Here is a 15,618-nt window from a genome sequence, read left to right on the forward strand (position 1 = left end):
ATTTGTAAATCCTGAGGAAAAGTTGGAGATAAAGCATAAACAATTAACCCAATATTGCAATATAAAATATGCCCCCACAACGATAATGCTGGTTTATCATTCAGCCATCTGAAGTGTAAAATTAATTTCTTTTAAGACCACTACCACACTTGGGGTCCTGGGCCTTGTCCAGTGCCTGATGGGCCCCTCTGGCCACACACGCCGTCCCTTCTTTGCCCATCTGTTGCTACTTTATTCTGAAGTGTTGACTGGCAGAGACAACCATAACGTAGCAGCCAGAAACACTCAGGTCCACACTTGTATCCCGTTGCGTGAATGAAAACGCACACACATTTGCATGCACAAACAAATGCAGACAAGCTCCTTTCTTACACGAAGAGACTGAGGTACAAAGACAGCAGGAGACAGCTGCAAGTTGACATGCTGCATAATGAATCGGACTACCTTCAGAGTCGCTTTCACCTCTCTTTAGACTATTAGTCTTGACCTCTCTCCTTCTCTGGTTCCATCTAACACTGGCTGAGTGCAGACTTTAACAAAACGAAAAGACTAGTGCTTCTTGGGGTTGAAGGAAATCTCTCTTATTCTCTTCCTCCCCCTCTCCACGGTGTTTCTCTGTGAATAGGAGGCCCCTGTAAGCCTCGGGCGAGAACAGATGAATTGAGAGGCTTTTAATTTGCTGCAGACAGAACAGAACAGAGTCCATTTAATTCTGCCAGCAGAGGCCATGTCGGCAAAATGCTGACAATATTCTTTATCTGGTCCAAACACACTGGAAAAGTGTGAGTCACTCCAATTACAGGCATTATCAGCAGCACTGTTCCACCAAATGGATGGAGAGAGAGCGAGTATGAAGAGAGAGGGGTTAGAGGGAAAAGAAATGAACAGAGTGGAAAGAAAGTGAGGGGTGAGGAAACATAGAGTGAGCGAGTAAGATAATGAGCAAGGGGCAAAAGGGGAGAGAAAAAAGCCCAAGGAAGTAAAATCAGAAAAGAAAGGATGGAGTTTGAGCAGGCCTCAGCTCTAACCCTGAACATGTCCCCCTCTGTCCCTCTCTTCTGTCCTTTTTGTTCTCTGAATTACTTCTTCTCCTAGCTGTGAAGTCTTTCAAGCAGCATCTGGAGCTTGTGTTTAAGAAAAGCGGTCTTTTAATCCTCAACTTGGACCAGAAAAGAAGCAGCCTACAATCGCCCTCAAACGTCAGTTATTTATTCCACAACTACAAAAGCGTACGTGCTTCTTTGGTGTTACACTGAGTGGAGAATTACGAACAAACATAAAAATTCGTAAAATAAGATAAGTCGTCTGCTAAAGGGCTTCTGAGAAGAGTCACTACTCACCCTTCCCACCGCTGCACGAGAGCAAAAAAAATGAGCATGTGAGGCTGAAAATGAAAAATCTGCTGCAATACCTCTCTCCAGACAACTCAGAGGCTCCAGACATATGGTTGTTTCTCTGGAGACTCAGGGAAGAGTGCTACATCTAAGCTACAGTCCCTGGAGGGGAGAAAAAGCTAATTTCTCAAAAAAAAAATAGCCCATGTCTGACTTCAGCTGTACAAATTCCCCGCCTCGTACACACACAGATAACGCGAAGGAAGGAGCAGTAGCATCAAAAGCTGTCGTGAACACTGTAGTGGCGGTTTGACCTGGAATCAGCTCGCAAGCTAAAAGTAGCAGCAGAGGAGGATGTGAACATGGCTTAGTGTTTCTGGATTTAGACGGCAATCTGAAGCCATACCAGAGGAGACACGGACAGGAGGAAAGGAGGAGACGGGAGCGAGCAGTAAATTGGACGTCTGTAAATGGGGCGCTGCCAACAGGCGTGAGTGGGTGATGCGAGGATCTGCCTGTGTGTATGTATTTCCTTGTATGTGTGTGTGACTCAACATACAAGATGCTGCCAATAGGAGCTTAATGCCCAGAAATCATCTGCAGCTACAGTAAAGTCTGCCAGGCAGGTGGAAGGGAAAAAAGAAAGGCAGAGAGAAAAGGGGGGAAAGGGGAGGGCAGGCTGGCATTCTATCCCCTCCTTTCTCTCACCCACCTCCCACTCGCTCTGTGTAATTGTATTCTGTCCATCAGGCTCAGTGTTAGATTAGCAGCTCCACTCCTTCAGCTCTCCTGCCATCTAAATAATGACTAATCATAGAGACCACCTCTCCACTACATTTCTCACTACAGACACTCTGTCCATCACAGGCCTCCTCCCCTCCTCCTCCCTCACTGTAACACCTATCTGTTGCGTCAACTCCAGAGTCCTTAAAACTCTGCCTTCCAGGAATTACATTCATATATAACTTAACTGCAATACCAATTGCATGTTGTTAGAATCATAATCAGTGCCTCAATTTAGTTGCAATGAAATGTGATTCTGCGGAAAAAGAAATGTAATCGTGTTTATTTGTTGTAAGTGGACTTAGACAAGAGGCAGATGTACAAAATACAGGACTCTGACACCACAGGCTAGAGTTCACATAGTTAGCAGAAGATAATGGTTTGGTTTAAACGCTATCTTATCTTTAACTTTTTCTGTACTGAAACCAAACCCTGGTTTCTTTCTCTAACCTTAATCAGATGCTGCCAAAGTGTAATTGAAACAATAAGTTTAATAAAGCTGTTCATGTTCGATGTAAAACCAACAAAAAACTATTTGTATTCACATTCAGGAGCAACAATTTTACCACTTATAAATTAGGTCAATTAAAAACAAAAGGTAATGAAGGTATATCTAAAAACATGCAATTGGGAGTTTTATATGAATATACCTTCAGGGAGAGATAGTTGTACAAGTGACGTGTTTCTCCTCTGCACTCTACCTGTTGATGAATAACTAAACTACGTGTGCTAAAGGTTATCCCATGCCACACTTAACGTTTAAACAAAAATCTTTTACACCAAAAGCAAAAATCCGTGTCCCTAGTTTCAGATTCTCATGGTAACTGCACTTTGAAGTGACACCTGTTCACAACACACACAAGCAAACCAACGAGATAAATGTCAGTCGAGACTCAATTTATCTGGGAAAACAAACCTCACAAGCTGACAAGAGAGAGCTAAAGAGAGTGACAAATGTAAGATATTTAGACCTACCAGGTTTGATCTGTACAGCAGGAAAAAAAGATAATCGCCACTCACGTCCAACCTGACCAACTCAGGAAGAGACAAGCAAAGGTGAAGAAAAAGAACAGCAGGAAGTGTGACAGGTCATAAAAAGAGGTTAAAGATCAAGATGTACCAGTGCGTAAATGAAGTGTGTGCATGCTGTGAGTGTCCACGTATGTGTATGTGTACAAGAAAGATAAAAGAAAAAAAACTAAGAGCAAAGCTAAAGTTCACCTCAGACCTATATAATCTTCAGTGCCCTTTGTTCAACGTTCCATAATATATGAGGTATAATCACACAGTCACAGAGATAAGCATAGAAGTAAACAAAAAACACATCTAAATGAAAGATACTTCATACATGGCCACAATTAACTTCACAAATGAAAATTACACTGTCTTGGATGTTTTATAATACTCAACATGACTGTCTAACATTTTTAAATAATGTCTTTAATCAAATGATGGTTAGGTTATTGGTAATTGATGATGGATTAATTATTATAGCCTTGTCAAATAGAATCACACATCACTGGTACAAATTTAGCAACAGTCAATGGTATTAACACTTTTAAAATTCTCAAATTAGCTCAGCAGCAGCAGCAGCTTCTACTCTTGTGGCTCCTGTAATGAGGTTAAAAACAAGTATCTAATCACATTAGTTAAACAACAGGACTTGAGGGTGAAAGCTGTCAATGTTCTGGCACAACATCATGGTTCAATGTGGTTGACACCTGCTGAGCGACCACTGTCAAAAGTCATATATGTGTGTATATAAATATATATATATATATATATATATATATATATATATATATATATATATATATATATATATATATATATATATATATATACACACAGCTTAATGTTCCCAGGCACAGTGAAAGTATGAGGCATGGGTGTTCAGTAAAAAGGGCATTTCTGACACTGATCTAAATGGCCATTACACCTACACAGTGCATTAGCAGCGCTGGATTTCAGACAAGTGCTCTTGAGGTTGAAGATGGGAAAAAGCACAAAGGCGATAAAGACTGTGACTTCAACAGTAGTTACATCTATACCAGCAGCATACAACAGCTCAAAATTGTTGCTGCAGCTGTCTAGTGGATAAAGCACCAGCTATTGCAGCAGGCCTGGAGGCCTATAAGAACAGCAGTGCAGCTAGTTCAGCAGGCAGTCAGCCAGGCCACCAGCCAGCACAACATCAGACTGCAGGAGGGAAACATGGAAACAGGGCTCTGAGCTGCTCTAGGTACTCCACATGGCTCCCTGCCTGCGTGAATGACTAGAAGGAACATTCAGCAGAGGCCTCATCAGGAAAAAGGTAAACACACATGCACACACACTTTGCCACCCACATTCTCCTGCCAGAAATAGGATACCCCGCAAGATGACAGATTCACGTGCACGTGCAGATAGCAAATTACCACAAAACATACGCACCCACAGGCACCAACACAAAAACCTTACATCGTCTGCACCTAACCTATTTACAGACACAGGGCTGTAGATATCAAAGCGCTGCACTCTCTTTGGGGAATTCCTCCTTTCTCATGTTTTAAGGGGAAATAGATGAAAACGAATCTCGTTCTCCCTGCACCTCCCCTGTGTGCTCGTGTGTGCATCTCCGCTGCCTTGTTAATGTGCTAAAATGTAAATTGGTCCTGCTCAACATTGTGTGTAAGGCTGTCCTTTTCATGCAGAAAGGAAGCAGCGGATTTGCTGACAGACTGTGGATATGCCTTTATTAACAACCCTGTGGTCTGATTCCATCTATCTGTCTGCTCCTGTGTCTGTCAGTCTCATCCCCTCGCTGCTACTTCAGTCCCACTCTGCATTTCTCCTACAATAATTCACATCATTCTCATCTTCTCTGGCAACACCCGCGCTTTTGCCGGACTAAACCTATGCAGCCGATTGTTTAGCAATTTACGCTTTGATTCAGTTGTCCTGCAACCATATTACCTCTATTCCTCACTCAACACTCAGGAACATGTTGAAGTGGGAATGGAGCTCTAGTCTCACCAAGAATGACTCAGTGATTTATGGTTTCTTTGGGTGAACAGCAGAAATAAAATATCTGCAGCATGGCCATGGATTTTCAATACTGACCAAGTACAGAACAGACACACTATGCTGTCTAACCACCATCCCTCTGACACTCATGGTGCAATTTGTATTTATTCTTGTAGGTTCTTAGTCATTAATGACAGCGGTGGGTTAATTAATAAGTAAACTGGACTGGAAACGACAGCAGGTACAATAAAAAAGGATTTCACAACAGAAGTACAGAGATTACCAAGGCCAATACTCACAGCATCACAATGACATATTTTACGGTTTGGTGTGTTGCAAGTGAAGGCAGCAGCAGATGTAAAGCCAGGGGTCACTCTCTACTTTGGAAAATCATTATCACTGAGCCACAGACTGTTGTGTTGCTGGCCTGTTAAAAATGTCCACTCAACATGATATAGACCCCCCAACAACCCCTCTGGACCCCCATCAGCAGAGAGGCTTAAGTGAGTGATGGATTCGCTACATCTGTGGAGTGAAGGAGAGCAGAATTCTGGTGCATAAAAATAGAGCTGGAGCCTGCCAGAGCAGGAGACTGAGACTTAATGAGGGATGCAATCATCAATTATTCAAAACACTTAATCATGGTGTCGCACGATGCTGTTGCACAAACACACACGTGCACAGACACCCGCACAGAAACACACACACAGACTTCTTACAGGCTTCTCAAACAGGGCCTTTAAAGACAGAAACAGAGACAGATAGGTAGATGAAAAGAGAAATAAAGATTAAAAAGGGACTGGCGGTGCTTCAGTGTGCGTCTCTATTTAATAATCATACATACATACACAGCATAGTAGTAAATATTCATCTCGGATCAAGATACAGAAAAAAGTAACACATATGGACAGTGACATCTTCATCCATCCATCATGTATATGTGCTTTTCTCACAAAGACAGGGTACATCTTTGACAGGTCACCGGTCTGACAGACATAACATATATGGGCATATATAAAGACAGCCATTCGCACTCATGTTCACACCTACAGGCAGTTGAGTTTTCTATCTCTTCTAAGCTCTTGCTAACCTGAGGAGGACATGCAAACTCCTCACACAAAAACCCTACTTCAAGAAATGAAACTCTAAACACTTCTTTGTCTTGCAATTGTCTAACTATTACACATTTGCACATTATAATGTACTATGTCTCTACTGACATGTCAAAGTCATTGACATCAGATCAGGGAACTGTTAAAGGTTTTCTGGAGGTGAAACAGCACAGTTCTTTTTAGTCTTTCATGCAGGAAAAAAGCAAAAGAAGGAAGGACTGATAGGCAGCAAAGTGGAGTAGGTAACTAAGGATGCTTTAGGCTAAACTTTCAACAATAACAGCTCCAAACCTCTTCACTTCCAAGCCGCTGGCGAGCCCTGTCTGAGCAGCTCCCTCTCAGCAACTTGTACCAATACACACATCTAGGGAAGCCAAAGGGTGAGATTTATCGATGGCTTCCATGTGGCACTCAAACCCTGTCTGTCATGAGGGGGGGGGGGGGGGGTGATTCCTTACGCCTGTCCTCTCAGACGTGGATGCAAGTAAGAGCACAGAGGGAATGTCTAGGTTCAGTCTTCCCTTAAAACTCCTGGGAGCAATTCCCAAAGGGGTACAACATCTTCACCCTGGTCTTTCCTGTGCAGCCTGCTGCCACTAGCGGCCATCAGTCAGTCACAGTTCTTGCCTCCTGCTCGTGTGTCTAATCGCCCACGCACACTGTCACAGTCGCCTGCCCTTCCAGTTAAAAGACAGACAGCCAAACAAAATCAATCTTTACTGAGTGTCCGTGTTTAATAAGGCCCTGTTGTTTCTTATGGACTCTGACAACATGATCAGCCTCCACACCACTTCACATACACATATACGCACAGACGGGAGTAATGACATCACCGACGTGCAGCACAGTCAGCAGGATTATTTAACAATATCCAGCCTTGTTGTTGGACTACTTGTCATTCTTGCCCTCGAGCTGACACAAAAATGCACAAACCAAAACTGAGATCAAGACAGAATCATCGGATGTCATCAAGAGACTCGGAGTGAATCACCATGGGACTGTCAGACTCAGGACCAGATTTGCATAATTTCCATTTGTGAATTCCAAACTCTTTGAACTTTGCGCAAACATTTCCAGCAAAACACACACACTCACCATGGCAAAGTGCAAAAAAATCTTCTGCTGCATATGGAGTCTGTGAAAGTTCCTGGAGGTGAAACTTTCTGCCAGCTCTTGAAATAGACCCTTTTAGCACCCTATGGTCTATTGGACTGTCGGTCTGTCTGAACTCTCACAGAGAGTAGAGGGGCTATTGGCATTCACTTCCCTGTGGGGCTTCCAGTCGATACAAACCTCTTAGACTATGTGCGTTTCTGAGTGCAAGTGTGTGTATGTGAGAGAAAAAAGAAGAAAGAGGAGACACTGGGATTCTACAATCTAATACTCATTTTTCCACTTGAATACAAGCATCTGAATGACGTAGTTTGTATGCATAGTTGTACATACATAGTGTGGAATCCCAAGCACTAAGCTATGCTCTATGTAATGTGTGTGTGTTGGTATGTGTATGCGGAGTGTGTTGGTATGTATGTGTGCGTGGTGCAGGTAATGATGGTGTGCTAAAGCAGAGTCCCACCTCTCAGGGCCCAGCCTCTCAGTGTCATCCATCATAGTGCAGCTGCTAATGATACCAATACATACACCAGCAAAAGAGAGGGGGTGGAGGAGCTGGGGAGGGGAGCACAGAGACAAAAAAGGGACAGGAATAGAGAAAGAGGAAGGCAAAGAGAGCTGGAGAGGATATTTGGGCAAAAAGTGAAAAAGACAGAGGAGATTAAATGAGACAAAGAACAAGAACAACGCCACATTTAAGCGTCATTACTGTATTGTATGTTATGTTCTATAAAAATCCTTGTCATGCCAATAAAGCTGATCTGAATTTGCATTTGAGAGGATAGTGGGGGAAGCGGAGGGGGAAAGAGGGAGAAAGAGAGAGAGAGCGAGAGCTGGTGGGGAAGAGGCAGCCAGCATGAAGGGGGAAGGAAATGTGCTGTCACAGGCTGAGGAGTGAAAGACTATTTGTGTGACTGGAATAGGCAATCTGATGCTCTCATTCCTCCTCCTTTGCCACTGAAACACACAGACACAAAAACACACACACACACACACACACACAGAGTAGACGCAACACTGCCCACTGCCAAACACACACACACACACACACACAAGCTGAGACTGAGTGTGTGCGCTCTGCATGAACTCCATTGCATCTGTGTGGATTAATATTAAAAGCCATTGGATGCTGCTTGTTTGACATGACCTCTTTGCTTCTCATGAATAAGACACAAGCCTCACTTCTGAAAACTGAGTTTCACCTTTTATGATGGATTAACAGATTATTCTTAAATTCATCTTTGTCTCTGAATTAGATGGGATCAAATTTAGACAGAAACATCAGTAGAAAGTAGTCCTTGGAAACTCGTTTAACGGGGAAACACACAGGGGAAAAAAATTGGTTTATTAAACATCTCACAGATATAGCAAAGTGTTTAAACATGGAACAAGGTTGGTCTACACTCATAAATGTCTCATGAAATGTCATGTTCGCTTCATGTAGCAGCAGAGATACGAACCCAGACAGAAAATGTCTTTATGGTAGAAATGAAAGCTGGAGCACTATTTCAAAAAAAAGAAAGAAAGGTACAGCTGTTCAAGGTTGGGTGGATGAGTCTCACAAAAAATGGAGAATCTGAGAGAGAAAGCATGTGACTTAAATAATGAAGATTTTATATGCTTTATGAACATAATAAAAGAACTTTACAGTGACATTTGGACATTACTATAAAGGATACTTCTATATGTTCATTGTGCCCCAGGACAAGCTCAAAAATATTTGGGTATTACATCAAAAACTACCACTTCAGATTATAGTCAAATGAATGCCCAAAATATGAATTAGAATGAGACCAAGAAGAGCTTACAGAAGTTAGAGTTCACTTTTGCCAAATGCATATTCTGATGCAAACTTTGTATTTCCAGACTAACCAGTGGAAAATGGATTCAGAAGTTCAGTTGGCTCAGTTAAGGAAGTGACTGAGAGAGAAAAGGACCGGAGCACTTCTTTTCTTCTTCTCATCTTATTCCCAAGACACATCATCCTCTTCACTTCCCGAAGCAAGATGAAGGCCAGCGGGGCTGTGAAATTAGCCTATCAGATGCCTCCACTAGCTAAAGGAGAGCTCTGAATATGCTAATAGACCGGAGATTAAGATATGTAGCTGGGGGCACAACCACATGCACATACATTTACATTACGTGCACTCACACGTGCACACCTTTCAGTCTGATTGGGCACAGAATCATAATGGTAGATCTGAGGAGCAGAGGGAGCTTTGGAGAGTGTTATAGTGTCTTTGATGAGGATATAGGTAATGAAGAGGATTATTTCTAATGTGAGAATGAACAAGAAAATGAGATGAAACAGAATAAGAAAAAAAAGGTAAAGAGAGATGCAGACGAATGTGTGTGTGTGTGTGTGTGTGTGTGTGTGTGTGTGTGTGTGTGTGTGTGTGTGTGTGTGTGCATAATGATACAGTGAGAAGAACTCACTAAATTACACAGAACTCTACAGTATCTGCTCCAGGCTGAGGACACAGGTGAGGAAATCCCTCCCCCCTCCCTCCTCTCTCCTCCCTCCTCCTGTCTCTTCCCTCATCCCCACTCCCCTGTTACAATGGTGTTACACAAACAGGTGCAACCCCCTGACCCCACACACCAGCTCTCATATCTCTCCTTCCTCGATCTCCTCTAACAATCTACCATGAAAAATACCATTTCTCCCGCCTCTTTGTCTCTCCTCCTCTGTGTTTCTCTCTCTGTCTGATTGCTCATCTTTCTTCATTGCTCTGCCTGCCTCTCTCCCAGGGCTTGCCATCTGTACAGTAACAGGTGCGCTGTGTATGTGACTGATGTGTTTGTTACCTGTAGCGCTGCCTGCAGCCACAGCCCGCATGGAGAATAGCTGCCTCTACCTATCTTCCTTCTGACCCACTAGGTACAGTTCTGCTCCTGTTTTTCCACTCCTCTACTGTGTTTCCTTCAGGTTGCGACAGGGTGAGGAGAGGGGCAGTGTAATGGGTTGGGGAGGTGGCAGCAAGCTGTTGTATGTTTCAGCTTGCATTTAAATAAGCCTTTTAGCAGCCGTTCTGTGGAAGAGTTTGGGTAATTAGTCCCACCGGTTTTTTCGTCTGCAAGCATACATGGGTGTGTATGTGTGTGTGGGGTCTGCCGGCTCATCTCATTAGTCTCACAGGTGAGTGATTAAATGCACTGCAACACCTGGAAGTGTTCCCCCTACCCTCCATCCATTCCGTCTCTGCTAGTGTCTTAATTTACAGCTATACCCCTGAGAGCTCCCCTGGCCTAGTCTCAACATACTCCACAGGATGTCACACAGATACGCTAATCTCAGAACCCAAACTCAGAATCTGTAACATCCCCACCTTCTTCTTTTGGGCTTTTAGAAATGGTTTGTCTTAAAGCTGCAAGTAGACAAGTACAAATGAGCACAGGAAAATGAAAATACACATCCACCTCCTGCAGTTCTTTCCTCTTGGTCTTAAGCATAGACAGTACATAAAGACACACATCACAATGCCATTTCACGATGCTAGGGAAAATGAAGCTAAATTGTCACAAATAGGGGAGCTGCCATGTGCTTTTTTTCTGAGCCAAACAGTGCAGCAGACACACATTTAACAGATCACCTGACATCACCAATCCATTTTCAACACAAACTCTTTGAAAAGACCTGTAATTGGTCTTCTGTCATGGGTTAGACTTTCTAAAACCTGAAAATAAGAGGAGGTGCAGAAGTCTAATTTCCTCTCAGACCTCGGGTTACAGTGTCCTTAAATGTTACTGAGGAATTTTTGCTCATTGCGGACTAAAGCTACAGTTATGTAATTGCTCTGCGACAGCTTCGTACATACTTGAATAGAGTTGCATTTCTTGGTTAATGTTTTTGTTAAAGTGTAAGTTTTCACAATTCTCTATTTCTGTTTAGAACTTACTTTGCAACTGTAGCCTTAATCAATGACCATCACGCGCATGCATGAGGAAGGCTTACCCCTGACTGATGAATCTCCTAAAAATTCAATCATCAATGTCATCATCTGCTCTGCTGATCATCTGCTACATTACATATATAATTTATTCATTCAATTTAGATTTGAACTGTGTTTGAAATGTTATTAGAAGTCATCAAGGGGTTTATGTAGATATGAAATGAAGATGTAACATTAAACAGACTAATGATATTACAGATTAGTGTGGGGAATCATACACAATACCATCACGATACACTGCCCACGATAAAAATGGTATCATTAACCAACGGATCTGCAGAACCTAATATACTGCACAATGTCATCTACATCATCATATCTAGACAAGAAGATGAACGGCAGAAAGCTAGAATTATGTATTTATTCAATCTGTTTTGTCAGTTTCACAAAATTGACTGAGATACAATGTAAACAATGACTTTTAATATTCATAGTTTGCTCCAGTGCAAGAAAAAATAATAATACAAGACTAAGTAATATAATATATTGCCCTACTGATATGTTTCCCCCCCTCTACTATATAATCACATCTTCAAAGAGGAACAGATGAAGGCGAGAGATCAGTCCATTGGAGTGCTAAAGGGATTGAGTGACTGATAAATCCAAACACAGCCACAGCACCGGGACCTGATCATAAAAGGAATCATACACCCATAGTCGCAGTAGGAGGTAGAGGAAGCCACAGCAGCCAGTCATTTAATAAACCATACAGGCAGCCACAGCAGCAGGCATCCAGTCATATGGGACTGCTGCGATATTATTATTGCGTGTGAGTCCCTGAGGGCTGAGACATGATAGATGTCAGTGGTGTTGGTAATAAATTGTGGAGGTCAATCTACTTTGATGAAGAGGTCCACTCTCTGAGAAGGCCACCTGATAGACAATAGAGGCTTCAAATATTCCCCTCCGCACACATTTCCATTGACTTCTCCGGTGTCCGTTTATCAGACTAGGGATCATTAAGTTGTTCTCTCAAGAGAGCTCTGGTCATAGGCAGCGCAAGGGGATCATAGTAAGAACTCATTTGAGGGGCGATTTACAGCAGAGGCCAAGGTATGAGTCTGTTTTCTCCGGTCGAGCGGAAAGTCTCAAGAGAGGGGGAATAAGGGGAGAGAGAGAGGAAAAGGAGACAGTTTACTCATAGCCAGCTCTAAAACCCATTTGACACCCGAACAAATGCACACGGCCACATCCACACGCTGGGTGACGGAGTGCGAGGAAGGGCCGGGTGAGCTGATCTGAGGGGATCACAACAGCAGGTACTTTGACTAATAACACAGCAGAACTCAGCGAGGCACACCAGGCAATCAAAAGTATTTCTCACATCACTTCTCTCCGTCTCCCTCTTCCTGCTGCCCCTTCTTCATTTTCCTTCTGTCATTTACTTCTTTCCCTCCCTCCCTGCCTCCTCTCAAAACACCCCTTTTCTTCTTCCATCACTTTTCCTTATGTTTAACCACGCAGAATAATTTAATCGCTGCTGTAACATTTATGATGAACATATAGTCTTTACAGCACAAGAAAAAAACAACAAAAAACATGATGAGCCTACCTATTTACAAGTCCTGCAAGATCATAGGGGATTGTTCGGTATTGCAATGATGACATGATTTGCAACAAATAACCACATACTGTATTGTGCATATTAGCTACACATGCTATGTTTTTCTGGTTTAGAGATTCAGTGAACAATACTCTGTTTTGATTGGAAGAAAATTCAAAAATTACCTTTAGGGATATTATAATTCAGTTTTTTTGCACCTCCTCTTGACTCTGTTTGAAGGCTGAACATCTGATGCAAGATTTTGGCTAAATTCAGAGTTTGAGATTCCAACAAATGCAGCCCTACAATTCTACTCCATGGGTCATCACAGAAAACAGAGTAACATGGCAACTCTCATAACTAAGGCCCAGTTTACACAACAACACTCAGGTGAAAATACAAAATATTTTATCAGATGTGCCTTTCGGACAGATGGCGTTTTTGGGCGTTGAAAATGCAAAAAAGTGAAACCACCTTCCAGAGTGGAAATTTTAAAAACGCGTCACCGTCTAAAGGGTTGAAAACGCAAAACTGCATTTTCTTGTTGCGTAGAGTTTACATCACAAACACGGGCCAGTATAGGGAAAACAACAACATGTCGGACTATGTCCGTGCAACGGACCTTCAATTTGCCCTAGCCACTCTAATTTACATCCAAGAGTCGTTTCAGCCATTATCACAAATCTTTATAGAGAGTAGTGTTCTGTTTCCTGTTTTGTGATTGTATTTCGCACTAGGAGAGAACAGGAAGAGAAGTAGAAACGTTCTACGCAGGCGCTTGGTCTTGGTTGCCACCTGGTGTGCATGCTACATTGATAAATAGGAAATTTCACACACTTTTGCGTCTCTGTCTGCATGCAGATTTCACCCCCATAACATACATCTAAATGCGAGATTAAAAGCGAGAACACAAAGCCACTTTTGCGTTTTTGGTTCAGATCATTACCATCTAAACATAGCTTAAGATGTATCGGTTTCATTTTCCAGAGCAGCAAGAAATGGTTTCACATTGTCTATCCTTAGTGTTTCAATTTGGTACTTTCACCCCTGAGTTACCCTTCCTGCAAGTATGCTGCCAACAAAAACCCCAACTGAACAGCTAACTCACTAAATACAGAAAGGAAACAAATTATTTCCAAAATGCTTTTATTAGAAAAAAACTGCATTATGAAGACCCAGCCAACTAAACAGAAAAGTTAATAACTTAAAAATTAAAAGTTTCATTTCCCTTGATCCCTTTAAAATACTTTCCTCTCAACAGGATAAAAGTACCTATTAAATAATAAAGATATCTATAAAACAAGGAAGTTAAATGAATGTACACGACGATTAGTCATAAGTGTCACGTTTGTAAAACACATCTATTGGTGAACATTACATCCATGAACATGAAAAATATAACTGAAGAGCAGCCTAAAAGAACAATATTTAATACAAGACAGCTGCTGTTACACCACATAAGCCTGGATATAAAGTTACAGAATGTAGAAAAAGGGCATGTGTGCCATTTTAAATCACACTTCCACATACACACATGAGAACACAAAATATTGAGGTCCAGTCATCCACAACATATTATTAACTTCCAAGTAAGCCCCCGCCAAATACTTCTGTCAGCTCCAGCTATGGCTATAACTGGTGTGTGTGAGATTGAAACCATCAAATCAGTTCACAGTCATTTAATCTTGCAGCTCTTAGATCTTGCCTATTCCATTAATCCAGCTTTATGCCACATGCATGCGCGCGCACGCACACACATACACACACACACACACACACATACAGAGCAAGCGTGGCTGAATGGGTGGTCTTTTAACACTCTCGTTTCCAAAAACTACTTATCGTCCTCATCAGCCCTCAGCCTACTAGGGATAGAGTGGAGTCATTATCTAGAAGCTCAAGCAGCTAATTGAAGGCTGCATATCTTAATGCTCATATACAGAATGGGTGGGAGGTGTGTGTGTGTGTGTGTGTGTGTGTGTGTGTGTGTGTGTGTGTGTGTGTGTGAGAGAGACTGTATAAGAGTGATGAGAGGGAAGGGTCATGGCCTTCGGGTAAAGGGGATATCACAAGCACTAATGTACTGAAAACACACATTTACCCTTTAGTTATATGGCCTTTTTATCATTGGACTGTGAGCATACATGTATGTGGGCATGTGCATGAGTCCGGCAGTCTGGTATGATATGTTTTCGTGTTGGGACTCACACCCACAGTGCTCGATGTGCTGAGGGCTGCATTAGTATATTTATTTTAATACCTTTAAGTTAGACTTGGAATAGACTAAGACTGCTGCACAGTTTGTGCTTTACCCTCTATTAAGCAATACAGACTATGTTTTATGCTTGAAACTGGCACACTACACCAAGAAGAAAAACAAGTGAATGTACTGCAGGTCTTGTGTGACTGAGGCGCTAACAAGTCTGACCATAAATTGATAAGATCATACAGTGACACATTGTTTTCCTGCCTACTAGTGAAGTAAAATTGCTTAATGCACCTTTGAGCTACTTTCGGTCCATAAAATGAATAGTGCAGCTTTGTTTATTTCCTGTAAATGCTTGTCTAATAAATACATGCTTACTAGTGCTAATGCTCCACTTTTACAGCCCAGTGTGAAGCACAAAGCCGCACTAACTAGCTCTGGGCTGATTTGAGCTGAAAATTCCCAACAGTTAAGTGATTCATTTTATCTTTATTCCTAATGTGTATTTATGTGTCTGTGGGTCAAATCCTCTTACACGACTGCCAGTAAACAACATTTAGAGTGGAAA

The 15,618-nt window shown here is 42.1% G+C and overlaps 1 protein-coding gene across 7 annotated transcripts in view; it reads right to left on the reverse strand.

Annotated features, from left to right (window-relative positions):
- dab1a (DAB adaptor protein 1a) overlaps window positions 1-15,618 on the reverse strand; it is a 210,211-nt gene that overhangs the window by 60,298 nt on the left and 134,295 nt on the right. Inside the window, exon 1 of one of the 7 annotated variants that reach the window (XM_030132442.1) lies at window positions 1,341-1,582. The exons of the other annotated variants lie outside the window; for them this stretch is intronic. The gene's annotated coding sequence lies outside the window, so the exon portion shown is untranslated. Of the gene's footprint in view, window positions 1-1,340; window positions 1,583-15,618 lie in introns of those variants that run through there. 7 annotated transcript variants of the gene reach the window in all.

This window comes from Sphaeramia orbicularis, chromosome 4 (genome assembly GCF_902148855.1).
Source record: "Sphaeramia orbicularis chromosome 4, fSphaOr1.1, whole genome shotgun sequence".
NCBI classification, from domain to species: Eukaryota; Metazoa; Chordata; class Actinopteri; order Kurtiformes; family Apogonidae; genus Sphaeramia; species Sphaeramia orbicularis.